General features: G+C 32.7%; 1 protein-coding gene and 1 pseudogene across 1 annotated transcript in view; one reads left to right on the top strand and one right to left on the bottom strand.

Moving 5' to 3' along the window:
• Positions 1-16,839, bottom strand: part of LOC127723904 (coiled-coil domain-containing protein 73-like) — a 183,558-nt gene that overhangs the window by 103,286 nt on the left and 63,433 nt on the right. The window lies entirely within an intron of this gene.
• Positions 1,081-10,880, top strand: LOC127723439 (uncharacterized; annotated as a pseudogene).

The raw sequence follows: 16,839 nt of genomic DNA, 5'->3' as shown, positions 1-16,839 counted from the left end.
AACGCAAAAGAACAATAGACAAACAACAGTAAACAAAACAGAGCATAGAAAACTAACGACTGAGCAACATGAACCCCCTCAAAAAATGGGGTGATCTCAGGTGCTCTGGAAGGGTAAGCAAATCCTGCTCCACAAATGGCACCTGTCGTGTTGCTTATGTAAGTACAAACCCAGTAATAAGTCTAATTCGACAGGGATTGTAGTTATTACAATTGGAACATATCTGTCGTCATCTGTGAAAAAAATCTTCCATGTGTAAGTAAGGGGAGATAACAAAAAGAATCCAAATTTTCTTCCAATGCACATGTAAGTTATCAACATAAAAGATAGAAATATTATAGAACAAATATGCGATTATTGAATTTTAGTTGTTACACATATTACAAAGATATTGAGACATTTTTTTTACATTTCTTTCAATATGCCAAATTTTACAGTGCATTTGATTCTAACACAAGACTTTGACTTGTTTTGAACTATTGCCTTAGAGAGTGACCTATAGCCATAACCTGAGAGGGTGACCGTTAACCATAACCTTAGAGAGTGACCTATAAACATAACCTGAGAGGGTGACCTATAACCATAACCTTATAGGGTGATCTTTAACCATAACCTTAAAGACTTAGAGTGACCAATATAACCTCAGAGGGTGACTGGTATTGCTGGGTTACCTTCAAAGTTTATTAAAGTTTCACAATGATCAGCAGATTGGCTTAAGGTCACCTGCTTAAATTACAAAACATTTAAACCTAACAGTAAAGGATTAAAGATTAATCCAAAGTAAATTTAATCTTGAATTATGATTGGTCCAAAATAAAAAATTGGATCAGGTTTTATTAATCTCACACAAAGTTTAATACGATGATCTAATATGAAATTAACAGTAAACTTTCTTTGCTAAAAACTGACCGTGATGCAACATTTATGTAGCAAAAGTATATGGACTACATTTTAATGTATCCTTGGGGATTTAAGTACTTAGCTTATGAAAAATTTAGTACAACAAACTGATATTTATAATATACAAGAATTTTGTATTCAATTTTTGAAGTTTTAGACATACTGTGTTCACTTCCTGTCACAAGAACTATGAAAGTGAGAAAATTTTTACAGAAACTGAATATTACAAAAGAAATTACTTCGCGAGTGAAAATAAGAGGAGTTTGGTAAAATAAATTGGATATGTTTAATTTGGAATTTCTTAATAATCACACATAAAAGGGTAACCCCCACAAGAAGTGGACTTATGTTTTTTAACATTAATGCATGGATATCTTAATTGTTTTGTTACAAACAGTTTACATAACATTCATACATAGCTGAAATGGAAACTAGTCATCAATTAGTAAATTTCTTGCTTTAGGAAAATGAATGGAATGGTATGATGAAAGACTTAAGGATTTAAAAAAGAACTTGTGAAAGTGCTTGTGTAAAAAATTACTGGTAAATGTCAAAATCAAACAGCAAAATGAATGAAACCCAGAGGTCCGTATTACAGAGACATTTCCGTCAGCTTTCCAACGACCTTATCCTAACAGATGACCTCCTTGGTGCTATGTATCAAAGGAAAATATTTGAAAGGAACATGATAGAAATTATAAAGGTAAAAAGTCTTTTGTGTACAAAATATCATATTTTGCATACAGTATCAATTAAGTATAGAATGAAATATTCTAAGAGAAACAAAGTAAATGGTACCACATGTACCTTTCTTGAGCACCTGATATCACCTCTGATTTTTTATTGGTTTCGTGTTGCTCAGTCTTAAGTTTCTATGTTGTGTTTTGTATACTTTTGTTTGTCTTTGGTTTTTTTGTGTTTTCTGCTATGGCATTGTCAATTCATTTTTGATTTATGAGTTTAAATACCTCTTTGGTATCTTTCACCTTTACAGAAGACAACTATACAAAATGTTCAGTTAGGTCTCAAGTCTTTGGTAAACAGCATGCATTTATCATGAAATTAACTTAGCTTGAGAGGGGTCATCTCTAACCCGAATAATTCAGTTGTTATATTCTGCTGCTCTTCAAAGGCCTAGTCAATGGAAAATTGTCAATTAATCAATCGGAAAGTTTGGGTGGTGTCACTTTCACCATACTCCAGTTACATGTATGTTCCTTTTTGGGTTTAGCCAGCGAGGGCATCTGTGCAGGATCTGCTTACCCTTCCGGAGCACCTGAGATCACCCCCAGTTTTTGGTGGGGTTCATGTTGCTTAGTCTTTGGTTTTCTATGTTGTGTCATCTGTACTATTATTTGTCTGTTTGTCTTTTTATTTTTGGCCATGGCATTGTCAGTTTGTTTTCCATCTATGAGTTTGACTGTCCCTCTGGTATCTTTCGTCCCTCTTTTAAACATTCATCTTTTATTTATTTTAAAAAATGTATTAAATCATGCCCCAACCATTTTATATAAAGTTTTGGGAGAGAATATATATTTGCCTGGATCTGTATTAGAGGCAATACAGAATGAATAAAAAACTATTTTGTGATTTGGTGATGTCTTCATGCCATTGCCCTATATCAGTTCTTTTTCATATTAAACATGGTTAAATTTTCATAACAGATGGGTGTAAGTATTTTTGTCTGTTCTCATTTCATAGTTCTTGTCATTTGATAAATTTCTAGAAAAAAAAATTAAATGTATACCCCCGGTACTATGATTTTATTTTTATTTTTAGTATTGACTGGACAAATTTTGCACTTTAATATTTATTTTTGTTTCGCCCCCTCAACCTTAAATTTTGACAAAATTAATTATTAAACAGATAATGAAAAAAATCTGGCCTAACAGAAAAATTCCATTTCCAGAGTTTTGTTTATGTTACGCCATGTTTGTTATTGAAATTGTAGAGGGCACTCTTATCATTTTCAAAACTAATAATTTACCATATCCACATTAATATGCAATAATATGCAATTTTTATTCAATATCAAATATAAACTTATGAGTTTCAAAATTAAATGGTTCACTACAAATTTCTCGTTTCTTTTCACTGCATTGCATAAAATAAACTGGAATCCCTTGAATTTAACTGAACGAAAAAAGTGTGTAAATCAGCCGGGAACTAGCTTATGCATAACCATGTATAAACTACAAAACATAATCTGTGTTTCATTCTGTTTTGGTGTATCATACTGACCCAGGCCATGTGTTTTGTTTTAGTTTAAGATCCTTCAAACATTAAAGTGATAGATAATGCTAACCATTATCTTACCTAATGCTATTCGAACTTCCAGTTTAAACATACACAAGTTTCTCATTTTGATTTGTTTTTTTTGTGATTTTTACTTATTTTAACACTTGTGAAGTGTTCTAGAATCATTTACAAGCATTTTCAACGTCTATTTGATGATGGAAACAGATTTTTCCATGAAAATACCGCAAACCATCACACACAATTGAAACTACCGAAGTTTCTTACAACGTTTCAAAAAGTTACAAAATTTTTTTTTACCTGAATTCTTGTGGCGGGAAGGGGGTGCGGACAATGTACCAGTGCACTAAACAAGACCAATTACGGTATGTCTGAATTTATAGCTTTTACCATTACTTGGGTACAAATCACTTTGATTCCATGCAAATCAACCACAATTATTGATTGATGGCAGACATTTTAGATAAAAGTTAACGATTCTTGTTTTGATATTTTCAGTCAGAAAAAACTGCAAGTGAGCAAGTTGTACGAATGTTGGAGTTACTTCCAAAAAGAGGCCCTGATGCCTTTGACTCCTTTGTAGAAATTATCACAGAAAATTATCCATGGTTGGCAGCCATGCTGGAAAGCAGCTTAAAACAGGAATCTATGAAACATAGCCAATCAATGAGAGTGGAGTCAATCAAATCTGAATACATGACAGGTAAGTTATAGTGAAAAGCAGACTTACATTGAAGTTAGATGGGGAGCATATTCCCTATCTAATTACAGAGGTGGACTTAGGGGGAGGGCAGGAGGCCTGGGGCCCACTTATGAAGCCATATATATGATAAATGCATAGACTTTTTACAAGTATTTTTCTGAAAGTTCGTTTGCCAAGGGGACCCCCTTTTTTCAAAATCCTGGATCCACACCTGATTTGTTTCTAAATCAAGAGATGACAAATTCTTTTGCTAGAAACATGTTGGTACTTTCAGTGTTCTCCTTTTTTCACTAAGGTAAGGTGGGTGTTTTGAAAAAAACACTTGCAACCGGGTGTTATATTTTTTTTAAACATTTCCAACCGGGTTTTTTTTTTAACTGTGGGTGGGGGTCACAAAAAGAAGGATTAGTATTGTATTCACATTTAATGGAATTGAACAAAAATAAATAGATGTAGTCACATAAACTATCAAATATTCTTCTTTGATTTGATTTTTTTCAATAATTTATCCCTTTTTTCTCTTCTTTCATTCACTATTTTATGCATCAGCATTGATTTAACAACAATAGACTTAAGTTCTTTGTTTCTTTGTCCACACTTTTTGATACTATTTATCAAAGATTTTATGTGCTTCCTCGGTTAGCAAATGGCTTTTGCAGGACTCCCTCCTCATGGGAATGCATGGCCTATCGATCAAAGTTTCTCTCCTGTTCCTCGCTGTAGTGCTGTATGTTTGGCACACAGAACAGTAGTATCCTTCCTCTGTGACGATTAGCCATTTAACAGGTCAGGAATAACCATTAATTGATGGATAAAACCTCATTTGACGTATAATCCACCATTTGACATATAGTGAGATAGACCAAATGCAGTTTTTATCATAAAAATTTTTAAAGAGATATTCGAGCATCTTTTTGCATATACCATCTGAAGCTTTGATGAGTTCTCATAAGTGACATGTAATTGCTTATGACTTCCTCTGCTGCGTTTTGAAAAATGTGGATTATACCTCAATTGAGATATAATCCACAAATTGACGGATATTCACAATTGGTTTCCTTAATTCTGCATCAGTTCCAATTTTAAAATTTGTTAGTCGAAATGGACAGGAAGAGACTACAGAACAAAAACAAGATTTAATAGATGAAAACTCATAATTTATCAGTAGGAAAAGGGGGGTTATATTAGTTTTTAGGTTTCTCTAACAAATTGCAGCACGAAGTGTCAGAATCAATTACATGTCATCACTAAGTGCTCACCAGAGCTTGTTATGGTAAATGCAAAAAGATGCTCCAATGTATCTTAAATTTTTTTTGGGATAAAAACTGCATTATTCCTCAATTGGTGAATCCCATTATATGTCAAAAGGTGGATTTTACCTGAATTGAGGTATAATCCACCAATTAATGGTTATTCCTGACCTGTTTAAAGTCCTGTTCATATTTATCTTCGCTTGCGTGCCTTTTCCGTTGTTTTGATGCTTTTCTTTCAATTTTAACGATTTCAATACAACTATCCGTTTTAGTTGACTTATTTGGCCTAGAATTTTCCTTTTCACCATTGTCATCTGGAATTTGAAAAAAAAGCTGACCACCTCCTAAAATGGAAAGGTGGTCCGTTTTCAAAAGAAGGTGGTCGGCACACCCGCCTTAAATGCTGATTGGAATACTCTGACTTTATAATAATATGAGGCAGGTGTTACATGTGAAAGAGAAAGAACCTTAAAAATAGTTCTTTAAATTCTTACAGTATATGTATTAAAGCCTTCAAATTTTTTTTTTTTTCATTTTACAAATTATGACATTAAAAAACATTTAAAAATAAATGGAGAATGTGTCTATGGACCACAGATGCCCCTGCTTGTAAATATGCATAAATCAATGTACTAATTATTGACATTTTCTCTTTTCTTTTAAAATTAATGACATATATTTCTAAATGTTGTCATTAGAAATTGCTTGCAGGTTTGAGGCAAACTAAAGTTAGAGAACGAAAACGACAGATTTAGCAATTTTTTCCATTTATAAAGGTTCATAACTCAAGAATGGTATAAGTGGCGCCACACAATTTCAAATTTGATCTGTATTTTGTGGTAATAAGCATTGTGTATAAGTTTCATAACATTTGGCTGAGGTAAACTAAAGTAAGACAACGGAAACGAAAAATTCAGCAATTTTTATGTTTACAAAGGGGCATAACTCATGAACAGTAAAAGTGAAGCCACCCAAATTCAAACTTAATCTGTGTTTTGTGGTAAGCATCATTGTGTATAAGTTTCATAACATTTGGTTGAGGCATACTAAAATTAGAAAACAGAAACGAAAAATTCAGCAATTTTTATGTTTATAAAGAGGCATAACCAGGGCTTCCAAAAAGGTCATATTTTCCGGACAAGTACGATAAATTATATAAATGACTTGTTGTGCCAAGGCTGAAACAGACATTTCAATATAGTTGAGAAAAAAAATTGAAGTTTTGCGATCTTTTTGACCTGACCCTTTGCCTTAAACAGCCACACATTTCCGGTCATATAAGTGACATGATTAATAATTACTATCAAAACAAACCCTACTATAATACCCTCTCATTACAATCAAGGTTAATTAGTTCTCTGACAGCTGATTTTACCTGTTCAGGCGACAGGTAAACTATTTTGTACCGGACATTGATCGGTCTAGTATTAAAAGTTATTTTCTTAAATTTCAGCGGTTATTAATTTAGTCAACAAGATTCAGATTACCAGAAAACGTTTATAAATATGATTTGATGAAAATTAAAAAAGGTAGTAATAAAGGTTTTAAGTGAACCACGTTGTTTGAACTAGTACACTTGTGGGCATGTGCGCAGGTGTGAGATCAAATTATGCATCCGAATTTTCAAACATGCTTAAAATATCATTGATACCTATATCTAATGTTCTTGTCGAGTCTTTTCCTATAGAAATAACGCGGAAAGAGCTACTTAAACTCAATCGTGCTTTGTAAGCCTACACGGATTTTACATATCCATCTCTGGTCCGTCTTTTACCATTGTCCAGTCAACATCTGGTAATAGGAGAAGTACTTTTTAAAAACGAAAGTGAAGTTATTGACAGTGTAATTTTGCACAAATAAAGAGTATTAGACAGATATCAATACATTGATGTTGCACACTTCGAATGGTGCACTGTCAATTTAACAGTTCACGCCATAACATTGAATTTATATTATAAATCAAGTCAAATACCGTTTTTGTGTCAATCATAATACACCTTATCGCTATTTGTCCGCCATTACTGGACATCACACAAGTACCTGTAAAATTTTGACGTCATAATAGAAAATATCTGACGCCACAATGGAAAACTGATTGTTGTATGACGTCAAAAGTTCAAGCCGGACATATTCTCGGGTCAAGCAGGACAGATTTCCAAATAGCGATAAAGGTGTATTCATATGATACCCAACTGATTACTATGGGTGCCTTTTGTTACTAAGTCTTAAGGGATTAAAATCGGGATAAGGCAAAAAAAAAATGTCTGGCTGGCTCAAATATTTTTTGGAAGCTCTGGGCATAACTCATGAACGGTAAAAGTGACGCCACCCAAATTAGAACTTGATCTGTGTTTTATGGTAATAAGCATTGTGTATAAGTTTTTTAACATTTGGTTGAGGCAAACTAAAGTTAGAGAATGGAAACCATTTTTGGGGACCTACTCGACGGAGGATGGACGGACGGGACAGACAAGGGTAAAACATAATGCCCCCTCCCCTACAGTGGGGGCATAAAAATCACTACAATTTGAAAACCATTAGCAACTTTTGAGATACACTGCATCATTGCCTTCATGACTGCTTGATCTTGATATGGTACGTGACTGCAGGCTTGACAACTTTTTATCATTCCAACAAGTAATTTTTCAATTCTTTTTAGAACAAACAGACTATTGTTTTTGTGCATTATCAATTGCAACTTTATTGTGACATAAAAGCTCTATGGCATTGTTTCCAGGTCAGCAAAAAGCGGCAGATAAGAATGTCCTGTTTCCCAAAGTCATGGGTTCAAATATGATGTATGCTTCAAGATGTGTTTAGTCAAGAAAATTTGGATTGAGCGCAGCAAATAGCTATTGAAAAATAAACAAAAATGAACACAAAAGATACTACACTACCTGTAACCTTGACATTAAGCATTCAACTACAAATGTTGATTTTTTTTTACGTGTGTAAAGATTAATTGACAAACACTTGGAATTTGAACTTTTGTGATTTTCACAATTAACTTTTAAAAGTATAGGCCAATAAAAATAGTTCAAGAAGTTTCAATCTACTAGCACCAATTTTAACTTTTACATATTCTCTGGATTGAGTAGTTTAACTGATTCCCGTAAAATATTGTCCAATCTTGTAATGTAGTTCAAATTCATTTATACTGCTGAATTGAACTTTTTTTTTTAAAAACCCATTGTATTTTATCATTTCTTTCATTTTAAAAAAATTAAAGTGAAAAATGACAGAGATTTGGTTGCAAGAAACTTGTACTATGAAGTCAGATTCAGAGTTTTGAAGAAAGACAAATCTTTCTTAAAAACATGAAAATTACCTTTTTTGAAAAGTTGGTGACATACTTTTCCAATTTTGAATTCTGGAAAATTGATAAGAAATGTATGATGAAAACTAACCCAAATAAATAGGGTTAGCCATGCACGAATGGCTTAGGTTAATTTTACTTTCACTGATATTTTAGTATGAACTAACTAAACCCCCTAAGCCATGCATGCATGGCTTACCCTTCTAAATTGGGTTAGTTTTTGTCATACATTTCTTATCAATTTTCTAGAATTCAAAATAATTCCTTGTTACTAGTATTTGAGTTGCAAATGCTTAAGAAACAAGCATTCTGTGAGTATTGCATGGCAATACATAGTCCCCTACCGGTTTCAAATTCATTGTAATGGAACGAAATTCTAACTTGATCTATAACTTGTCATGGTGTAAACTACATAAAATACCAGGTCAAAATCTTCAAGCATGACGAGGGGCCTCGGTGGCCGAGTGGTCTAAGTAGTTACTACTGTAATCACTAGCCAGTCAACACTGAGGTTGTGAGTTCAAACCCCGCTCGTGCAGGTGCACTCGACTCCAATCTTAATTGACTAGGATTGTCAGTTTTCCTATCAAAGGTCGGTGGTTTTCTCCGGGGACTCCGGCTTCCTCCACCAATAAAAACTGGCCGCCACGAAATAGCCCAAAAGCGGGCTTAAAAGTGGCGTTAAAACACCAAAAATCAAATCAAGCATGACGAAAAAAACTGTTGAAAACTGATTATTTAAGTGAATTTTCTATGTCTAAAGACCATAACTCTGCACAAAATTATAAGACTGGAACAAAATTCCAACTTGATCTGTAACTTGTCATGATAAAACTATATACTAATTATCAATTCAATATCTTCAAGAATGACAAACAAACCTATCACTAAATTCTTCAAACAATTTACCAAAGAAAAGGAAAAAAATCCAAAATGTCATTTTGTCTTTTAAAAAATGAGTTATTTCCCTTTGAACAGAAATCTACTAATTAACAAGTATTTCATCAAAAATTTAATTCTAGGGAAAGGCTTTAACTGAACAAAGAGAAAAGCTAAAATCGTGAAAATTGAACTTGACCTGTAACTTGCCATGATAAATCAATAAACCAAATGTCAAATCAATATTTTCAAGCACGAAGAAAAAAAGTCTGGAAAACTGATTTGCCGGACTGACAGATGGACAGACAGACAGACAAACAGACGGACGGAGTGCAAACCTAGGTCCCCTTCGACTTCGTCGGTAGGGGACTAATAATGAAGATAACAACCATTATCCAAAAAGTTATTAAAAGTTAGAAAGTGTATTTTGTAAAATAATATTTTCACTAGCAAACATTATTGTGGATGACTCGTGGTCCAGGCTAATTTAGCCAAAATATTCTTACAATGAGCCTAATTTTGAATAATCTTGCTAACGACGTCTTTTTAATGACTTCACACTCAAATTGTGTCATTAACCCGCCTTTGTATATATGTACATTTTCTAAAAGTCTTTCTTCACCCCCATTCCCCCAAACTTTGTATCTTATTTGTTTTCTATTTAACGGTACTCCAGCATCTTAAAAATTCAAATGTTATGGTAATTAGGAAAATGATGGGTCTTCAAAAAAAACAAATGTCATTGAATTTGATTGACACAACCTTTGTCATACATGTTATTTTGTGTTTGATTGACACAACCTTTGTCATACATGTTATTTTGTGTTTGATTGACACAACCTTTGTCATACATGTTATTTTGTGTTTTTTTGTTGAAATTATTTTTCTTTCTTTTGTTTTTCAGAACGAGCGGACTCAGTTCGTTTCTCTGACTATTTTGAACCAGAACCAGATATTAAAACAAAAGTTGCTTCTTTTGTTCATAAACAATTTGGTCAGAGCAAGCGTATCTCTGAGAATGACAAAAAAGCAATGTTTCGCTGGATGTCATCACAATTACAAATAGAGAGAAAAAGATTTTCCTCAGCAACAAGTAGAACATCATCTGTTATTCCTGCCCCTGTTCTCGTTGATGTTGGAGTAAACACTGATTTGATAAAGGAAGAAAAATCACAGTTTGATATGAGTCAGCTACAGCCAAGAATTAAAAGAATTTATGAGAAAATTCAACAAATCAAGACTACAGCTAACTCTAAAAATAGCCAACTCAATACTAAATCGGCTAATGGGGTCGTTATAACGCCAAGGACACCAAATGGAGTCCAAAGACCCCACCTTACACCTGCAAGTTTGGATACTGTTATTAGTGAACTTGATACAATGGTTGCACGTATTGAAAAACTTGAAGAGGAAGTTAATAAATGTCATGTGATGTTGAATGATAAAGACAAAAAACTATCACTATCATTACATATCTACGACTTATCGCTAACCATTAAACAAAGAGACAAAGAACTCCAGCAGGAGAAACAAAAATGTGAGAAAATGTTGAATGAGCTTTATGAATATTCGAAAAAAGTCAATCAGTTGGATCATGCTAGTAACAACCAAAAATCAACGATCGATAATCAGGCAGACGAAATTGAGAAACTTAAAGCCGAACGAGATAAATTATCTAATCAAATTTCACATTTTGAAAAAATATCAATGATGCATAGTGAAAAACAAAAGACATTAGAAAATTTAAAAAGTATGGTGCGTGACCTTCAAAATTCAAAGGACGTAATGCAACCTTCACATTATGAGCGCACAAATAATAGAATGTCACAGGATTCACGTAGCAGCATACGGAAGTCAAATGGAATTATGGGAAAAGCTTTACAAACAACATCCCCTACGCGCTCAAGTATTAGTCGCCGTGGAGTACCAGATGAGACGCCTCTGTCTTCAAGTCCAACTCGTCGCTATGGTTACAACAGACCACAGCAATATAAACGTAAAACTTCCAACTCTATTTACAAAGTGTGAGATTTTTCATTAAATTTGTTTTTCATAACTTGGTTTTACTTTTTTGAGCAAAAATAATGAAACTTATCATTTCTGTATTTATCAGAAAGGCAAATTACTTACCACAGATTTTTTCATGAAATATTTGGTTTGATGGGAAATGTTTCCATCAGTATAATTAGACTGTACTAAATTTCCTGAAAATTGTACTGTAATGTGATAATTAAAGAATAACATTGCTTCATCAGACGCATAATTCAGGATTTACCTTCATCAGGGTTGGAGCAGTAAAAAAGTAATTTTAAAAGAAATCTAAAAAATCATAACATAAATGATAAATTACAAGCTTCCAAAAATGTCCACTTTCAAATAGGGAAATTTTTTTTAATAAAATCCATCTTATAAAAGTTTTCTTTTATATATACATAAAAAATACACCAGCTATTAATCAACAAATCAAAATCTGGGATACTTATCATAAGTGTAGTTATATCATAAACAAGATCAATACATATGCTGACATGTCTTGAAGTTGATTTACTGTTTATAACTAGACAGCATTGAAATGGGAGCCATCTCTGTGGGCCCTGCTGACCTTGAACTTTGACCTAGGAAATTGTACAAACATTATGACACACCCTCTGGTGTTGGTTAATATACATGTCAAGTATAAAGTATGAAATAATAACGAATTTCTAGATACAGCGCGGACACAATTTGTTACGGACGGACGGACAGACTGACCACTAGGTGGGGCCCTAATGATTGAATTATATGTTGAAATTACTAACAGTAGAAGTTTAAATGCTAGTTTTAAAACATTAAGACCTTCAAGTTTTAAAAGGACTATGGTCTACATTTTACCAAGTTTTTAAAAAATTAAGACCTTCAAGTTTTAAAAGGCTATGGTCTACATTTTACCAAGTTTTTAAAAAGTTAAGACCTTCAAGTTTTAAAAGGCTATGGTCTATATTTTACCTTTATGAAAAGTCCATTTAATGTTATATCTTGAGAACTTACAAGGAATGGAAATATTCGTATGTTTTATTAGCTGACTAAAAATGACTGAATTATAATACATTTATCAAAAAGACTTATTATGTGAATTTTCTAACAATTAATATTAGCTTTCAAAATATTAAAATTTCATTTCATAATATGAGGTTTAAAGTTTTTAGCAATTCTCTATTATTACTTTAAAAGTCAGTCATGTGGATAGTTGTAAAGATTTAGCCATGATGTTTAAACTTAATACAGACACCCAAGAGTAAAAGTAAGAAAAAATCAAAGAAAGGTCACAGAGGAGAAAAGTTTTTGAAAAAAGTCTTTGATAACCATTTGGTTGCTGCCACAGTGGCATTAATAGTTCTGGGTATGATCAAGTGAGTTAAAACATATTCAGTATATATCATGTTTCCTATATTTGATTTAAATGCTTCAGAATATTACATATGTTACACACTTGCTAAATTTACATAACAGGTATACACATGACTACATTAGAATGTGAATCATTTTGGAAACTTTAAAATTGTCATGCAGCACACAATATATATATATATATACACACAGGTGTCGTTACAATGTGACAGATCAAACTTTTGTTTCAATCTGATATATATTTAAACAGTGCTTTGGAACATTGATTTTTTACATTAAAAAGAGGCACAATACAGGTTTCTCTTGTATGTTGTGTGTAGAAAGTGTATTGCTTATATCCTGCTAGCCACTTTTTGAACCAATGTTCCGTCTTATTTAATTTCTGTATTTTTTATTTTCTTTTTCATTTATTAATTTTTTGTTCCATAATACATTTGTAATTAAATTTTTTTATTTATTTTTAATTTATTAATGCTCTTATTTTTATTTTTTTGGGAGGGAGAGGGGGTGTAAATTCATATAGTCTCTTAATTATGACCTGCATCTACAAACGTGACCATACCTATAGAGAAGTTCAAGCATCACCATGATTTTTTATTTTAATAAAATTGAGAATGGAAATGGGGAATGTGTCATAGAGACAACAACTCGACCATAGAGCAGACAACAGCCGAAGGCCACCATTGGGTCTTCAATGCAGTGAGCAACTCCCGCACCCAGGGGCGTCCTTCAGCTGGCCCCTAAACAAATATGTATACTAGTTCAGTGATAATGGACGTCATACTAAACTCCAAATTATACACAAGAAACTAAAATTAAAAATGATACAAGACTAACAAAGGCCAGAGGCTCCTGACTTGGGACAGGTGCAAAAATGCGGCGGGGTTAAACATGTTTTTTTGAGATCTCAACCCTCCCCCTATACCTCTAGCCAATGTAGAAAAAACAAACATACAACAGTACGCACATTAAAACTCAGTTTAAGAGAAGTCTGAGTCCGATGTCAGAATAGGAAACAAAAGAAAATAAACAAAATGACAATAATACAAAATGAACAAAGGACTACTAGCAGTTACTGACATGCCAGCTCCAGACCTCAATTAAACTGATTGAAAGATTATGTCTTTATCATATGAAAATCAAGTACAATCCTTCCCGTTAGGGGTTTAGTATCATACCATCATAAAATATATGAGAAGAACATAACCCGTATCATGCCAACAACTGGTTTTAGAATAAATGTGTTTAATTCCGATGCAAAGACCCTATAAGTGAATCAATATTAAAGCCAAAATATGCAATCTTTAATGACCTGACAACAGTATCGTAACTATATCCCTTCTTAATAAGTCTGTTTAAAGGTTTTGTTAGCTTTTGAGGTGAATACTGACATTTTTGGGCTTTGTAAAGAATATTACCATAAAAGATTGGATGTGAAATACCCGAACGTATAAGATGTCTGCATGTTGAGTTATATTTACGAATGATGTCCTTATACCGATGATAAAATTTAGTAAATGTTTTGACTAGTTTATGATATCGAAAACCCTGGTGTAATAATTTTTCAGTAATACATAAATTTTCCTCACTAAAATCTAATACGTTGTTACATACAAGAGCGAATCGTACAAGAACGGAAAGAATATTTAATTTTTTAGTTGAGATGGAGGTTGAGATAGGACAACAAAATCACTAGACATCTGTATCTGAGCAAGAGTCAAAAATCATTCTGATCATCAGCAGAAAAGAATTAATTAATATATTCAGCTCTTCTTCAGTGTATGAATCTGCTGGACCTTACAGTCAAGACTTCTGTGCAGCAAACTGTAATTATATGATAAAACTGAAAGCCACCTACCCTAATCCTTTATTAAACCAGGACAGACTTGTAATTAAACTATCTGAAAACAACTCTACACTCTTTCAAACATCATTTTTTGCCCCTTTTTAACAATATGAAAATAAGAAGATGTGGTATGATTTGCCTATGAGACAACTATCTTCCAGAGACCAATCATCTATATTGGTCACTATACAGTCTCCAACTACTTTTGAAAATATTCAACATGCAAAAACTGAAAAAAATTAAATCACTGATTAAAATCCTCAATGTTTCATTATACAATGTTACAGAGAAAAAAGCAGGCAAGCTGTGTTTTTTAACACTAATAAAAAATTATTTGATGCAAACCAATAAAAAACATATGACATTATTGATCAGCTTTCATTTCCTGGTTGCTAAAATTAATACCCAATTCACATGGGCCTCTATAACAAGTTTGACCCTGTGACCTTGATCAATATAATCTTGTCAAAACTCTTCCTATTATTGACATAAGACTTTGTTTTACTGAATGACACCAATATGTACAGGTTTTTATAACCCCCTGGGTAGCTCTCTGTTTTACAGTGGGGGTATAGTTCATACAAATCATTTCAATAGAACTGTAAATTTCAGTATATATATCATATATTTCTATGAACAGTAATCTCAACTACTACTGCTAAATAAGGCAATATTAATTCAAAGTGTTTACTGCTAAAGTGTCTCTTTTCTTTTATTTCCATATGAAAATGTTTGCCAGTTCGTATTTTTTTTTAAAGGAGAAAGAAATGCCAATGGGAATTACTGGTACTGTAGTCAAGATATAGCTATAAACTCTGCACAAATTTCTCCATTTCAAATTTATTGAAATGAAAAAGTAATTGGTCACTCCTTAGTATGAAATAGGATGAGATTTTTTTTTACTATACTGTAAATTCTAAATTTATTGTGTCCATTTATCATTGCAATTTTTTAAGAATGGACCAAAAATAATCACTTGATCAGCCCTAATTTTCAATCACTGATGATAACTTTTGACATGTACTTTATTTAAATCTGTTGAGAACTGTAGGTGCAAGAGTGCTTAAAATGTTGGAAAGATGGGCAGACAGAATCAGTATTTTCATATCCCTTGCTTCATGGAAGGGGATAATCAAAAATTTCTTAAAAACATTTCAGAAACTAATCTTGGTAAGATATATTATTACTGTTTTTTTTTGTTTTTTTTTTTCTAAAATAGTATATTTCTAAACAACATAAGTTTGCTAAAAGAAACTTCAAAAAATTAAATGTCAGGTGAACAATGCCATAGGTAAGAGACCAGTTCAGGCTGTCAAGCTTGATAATTGGTTGTTAAACTCCACTTTCAACACACATCATTACAGGCAACCAGTTTATATTGGTTGGGGAAGCTCAAGTACCAAGGGAGGATCACAGATCTTCGTCTGGAAAACTGTCAGGTAATCCCAATCAATTGAGATTGAAGTCAAACACGCCTTCAGAGCCTCGATGTTGACAAGATAGTAGATGAACTAATTTGACCATTCAGTCACCAAGGCCCTGGTTTAGGAGGAGTAAGAGATACAAAGTACAGAGACAGATTATTTAACAGATAACCAAACAAATAAACAGACGAACAAAGGACATTACCGACAAATAAACACATTGATAACTGAAATCTGAGATCACCCCCAGTTTTTGGTGGGGTTCATGTTGTTCAGTCTTTAGTTTTCTATATTGTGTTTTGTGTACGGTGTGTGTCTGTTGGTCTGTTGGTCTTTTTCTTTTTTAGCTATGGCGTTGTTAATTTGTTTTCGGCTTATGAGTTTGAATGTCCCTTTGGTATCTTTTGCCTCTCTTTAAAATACTGTTGATTCAAATACACTAGGGTAACACACAGTTAAAAAAAATTATTTGTAAGAAATTGGTTTGTGACAATTTAAAAAAAAAATACTGAAGCCTTCCTCCACCAATGATAACTGGCTTCTGTAAAATAGCCAAGTCTACTAAAAGTAGCGTTAAATACCAACAATCAACCAATCAATCAAATAGAAAACAGGAATTTCATTCACAGAAATTTCAACAATTTACAGTATTTTGTTCAAGTGCTTTATATTTTATTGTTTTTTGTAATCTGCATTGGATTTGAATGATAGCCAGAGGGAAAAAGACAAATTGTACAACCTAAAGTAAGTTTAACTAAAACCTTATTTAAAAATATCCATTACTTCACAACTTACTTTAGAGTTTATTATTATTCATGTCTAAAAGTACAATAGTTTTTCACGTTACAACAAGTCAGGCCTAAGAAATAATACCT

Source organism: Mytilus californianus, unplaced genomic scaffold (assembly GCF_021869535.1).
Source record: "Mytilus californianus isolate M0D057914Y unplaced genomic scaffold, xbMytCali1.0.p SCAF_13, whole genome shotgun sequence".
NCBI classification, from domain to species: Eukaryota; Metazoa; Mollusca; class Bivalvia; order Mytilida; family Mytilidae; genus Mytilus; species Mytilus californianus.
The sequence above is the reverse complement of the archived record's forward strand: the minus strand, read 5'-3'. Positions and strand labels throughout refer to the sequence as shown.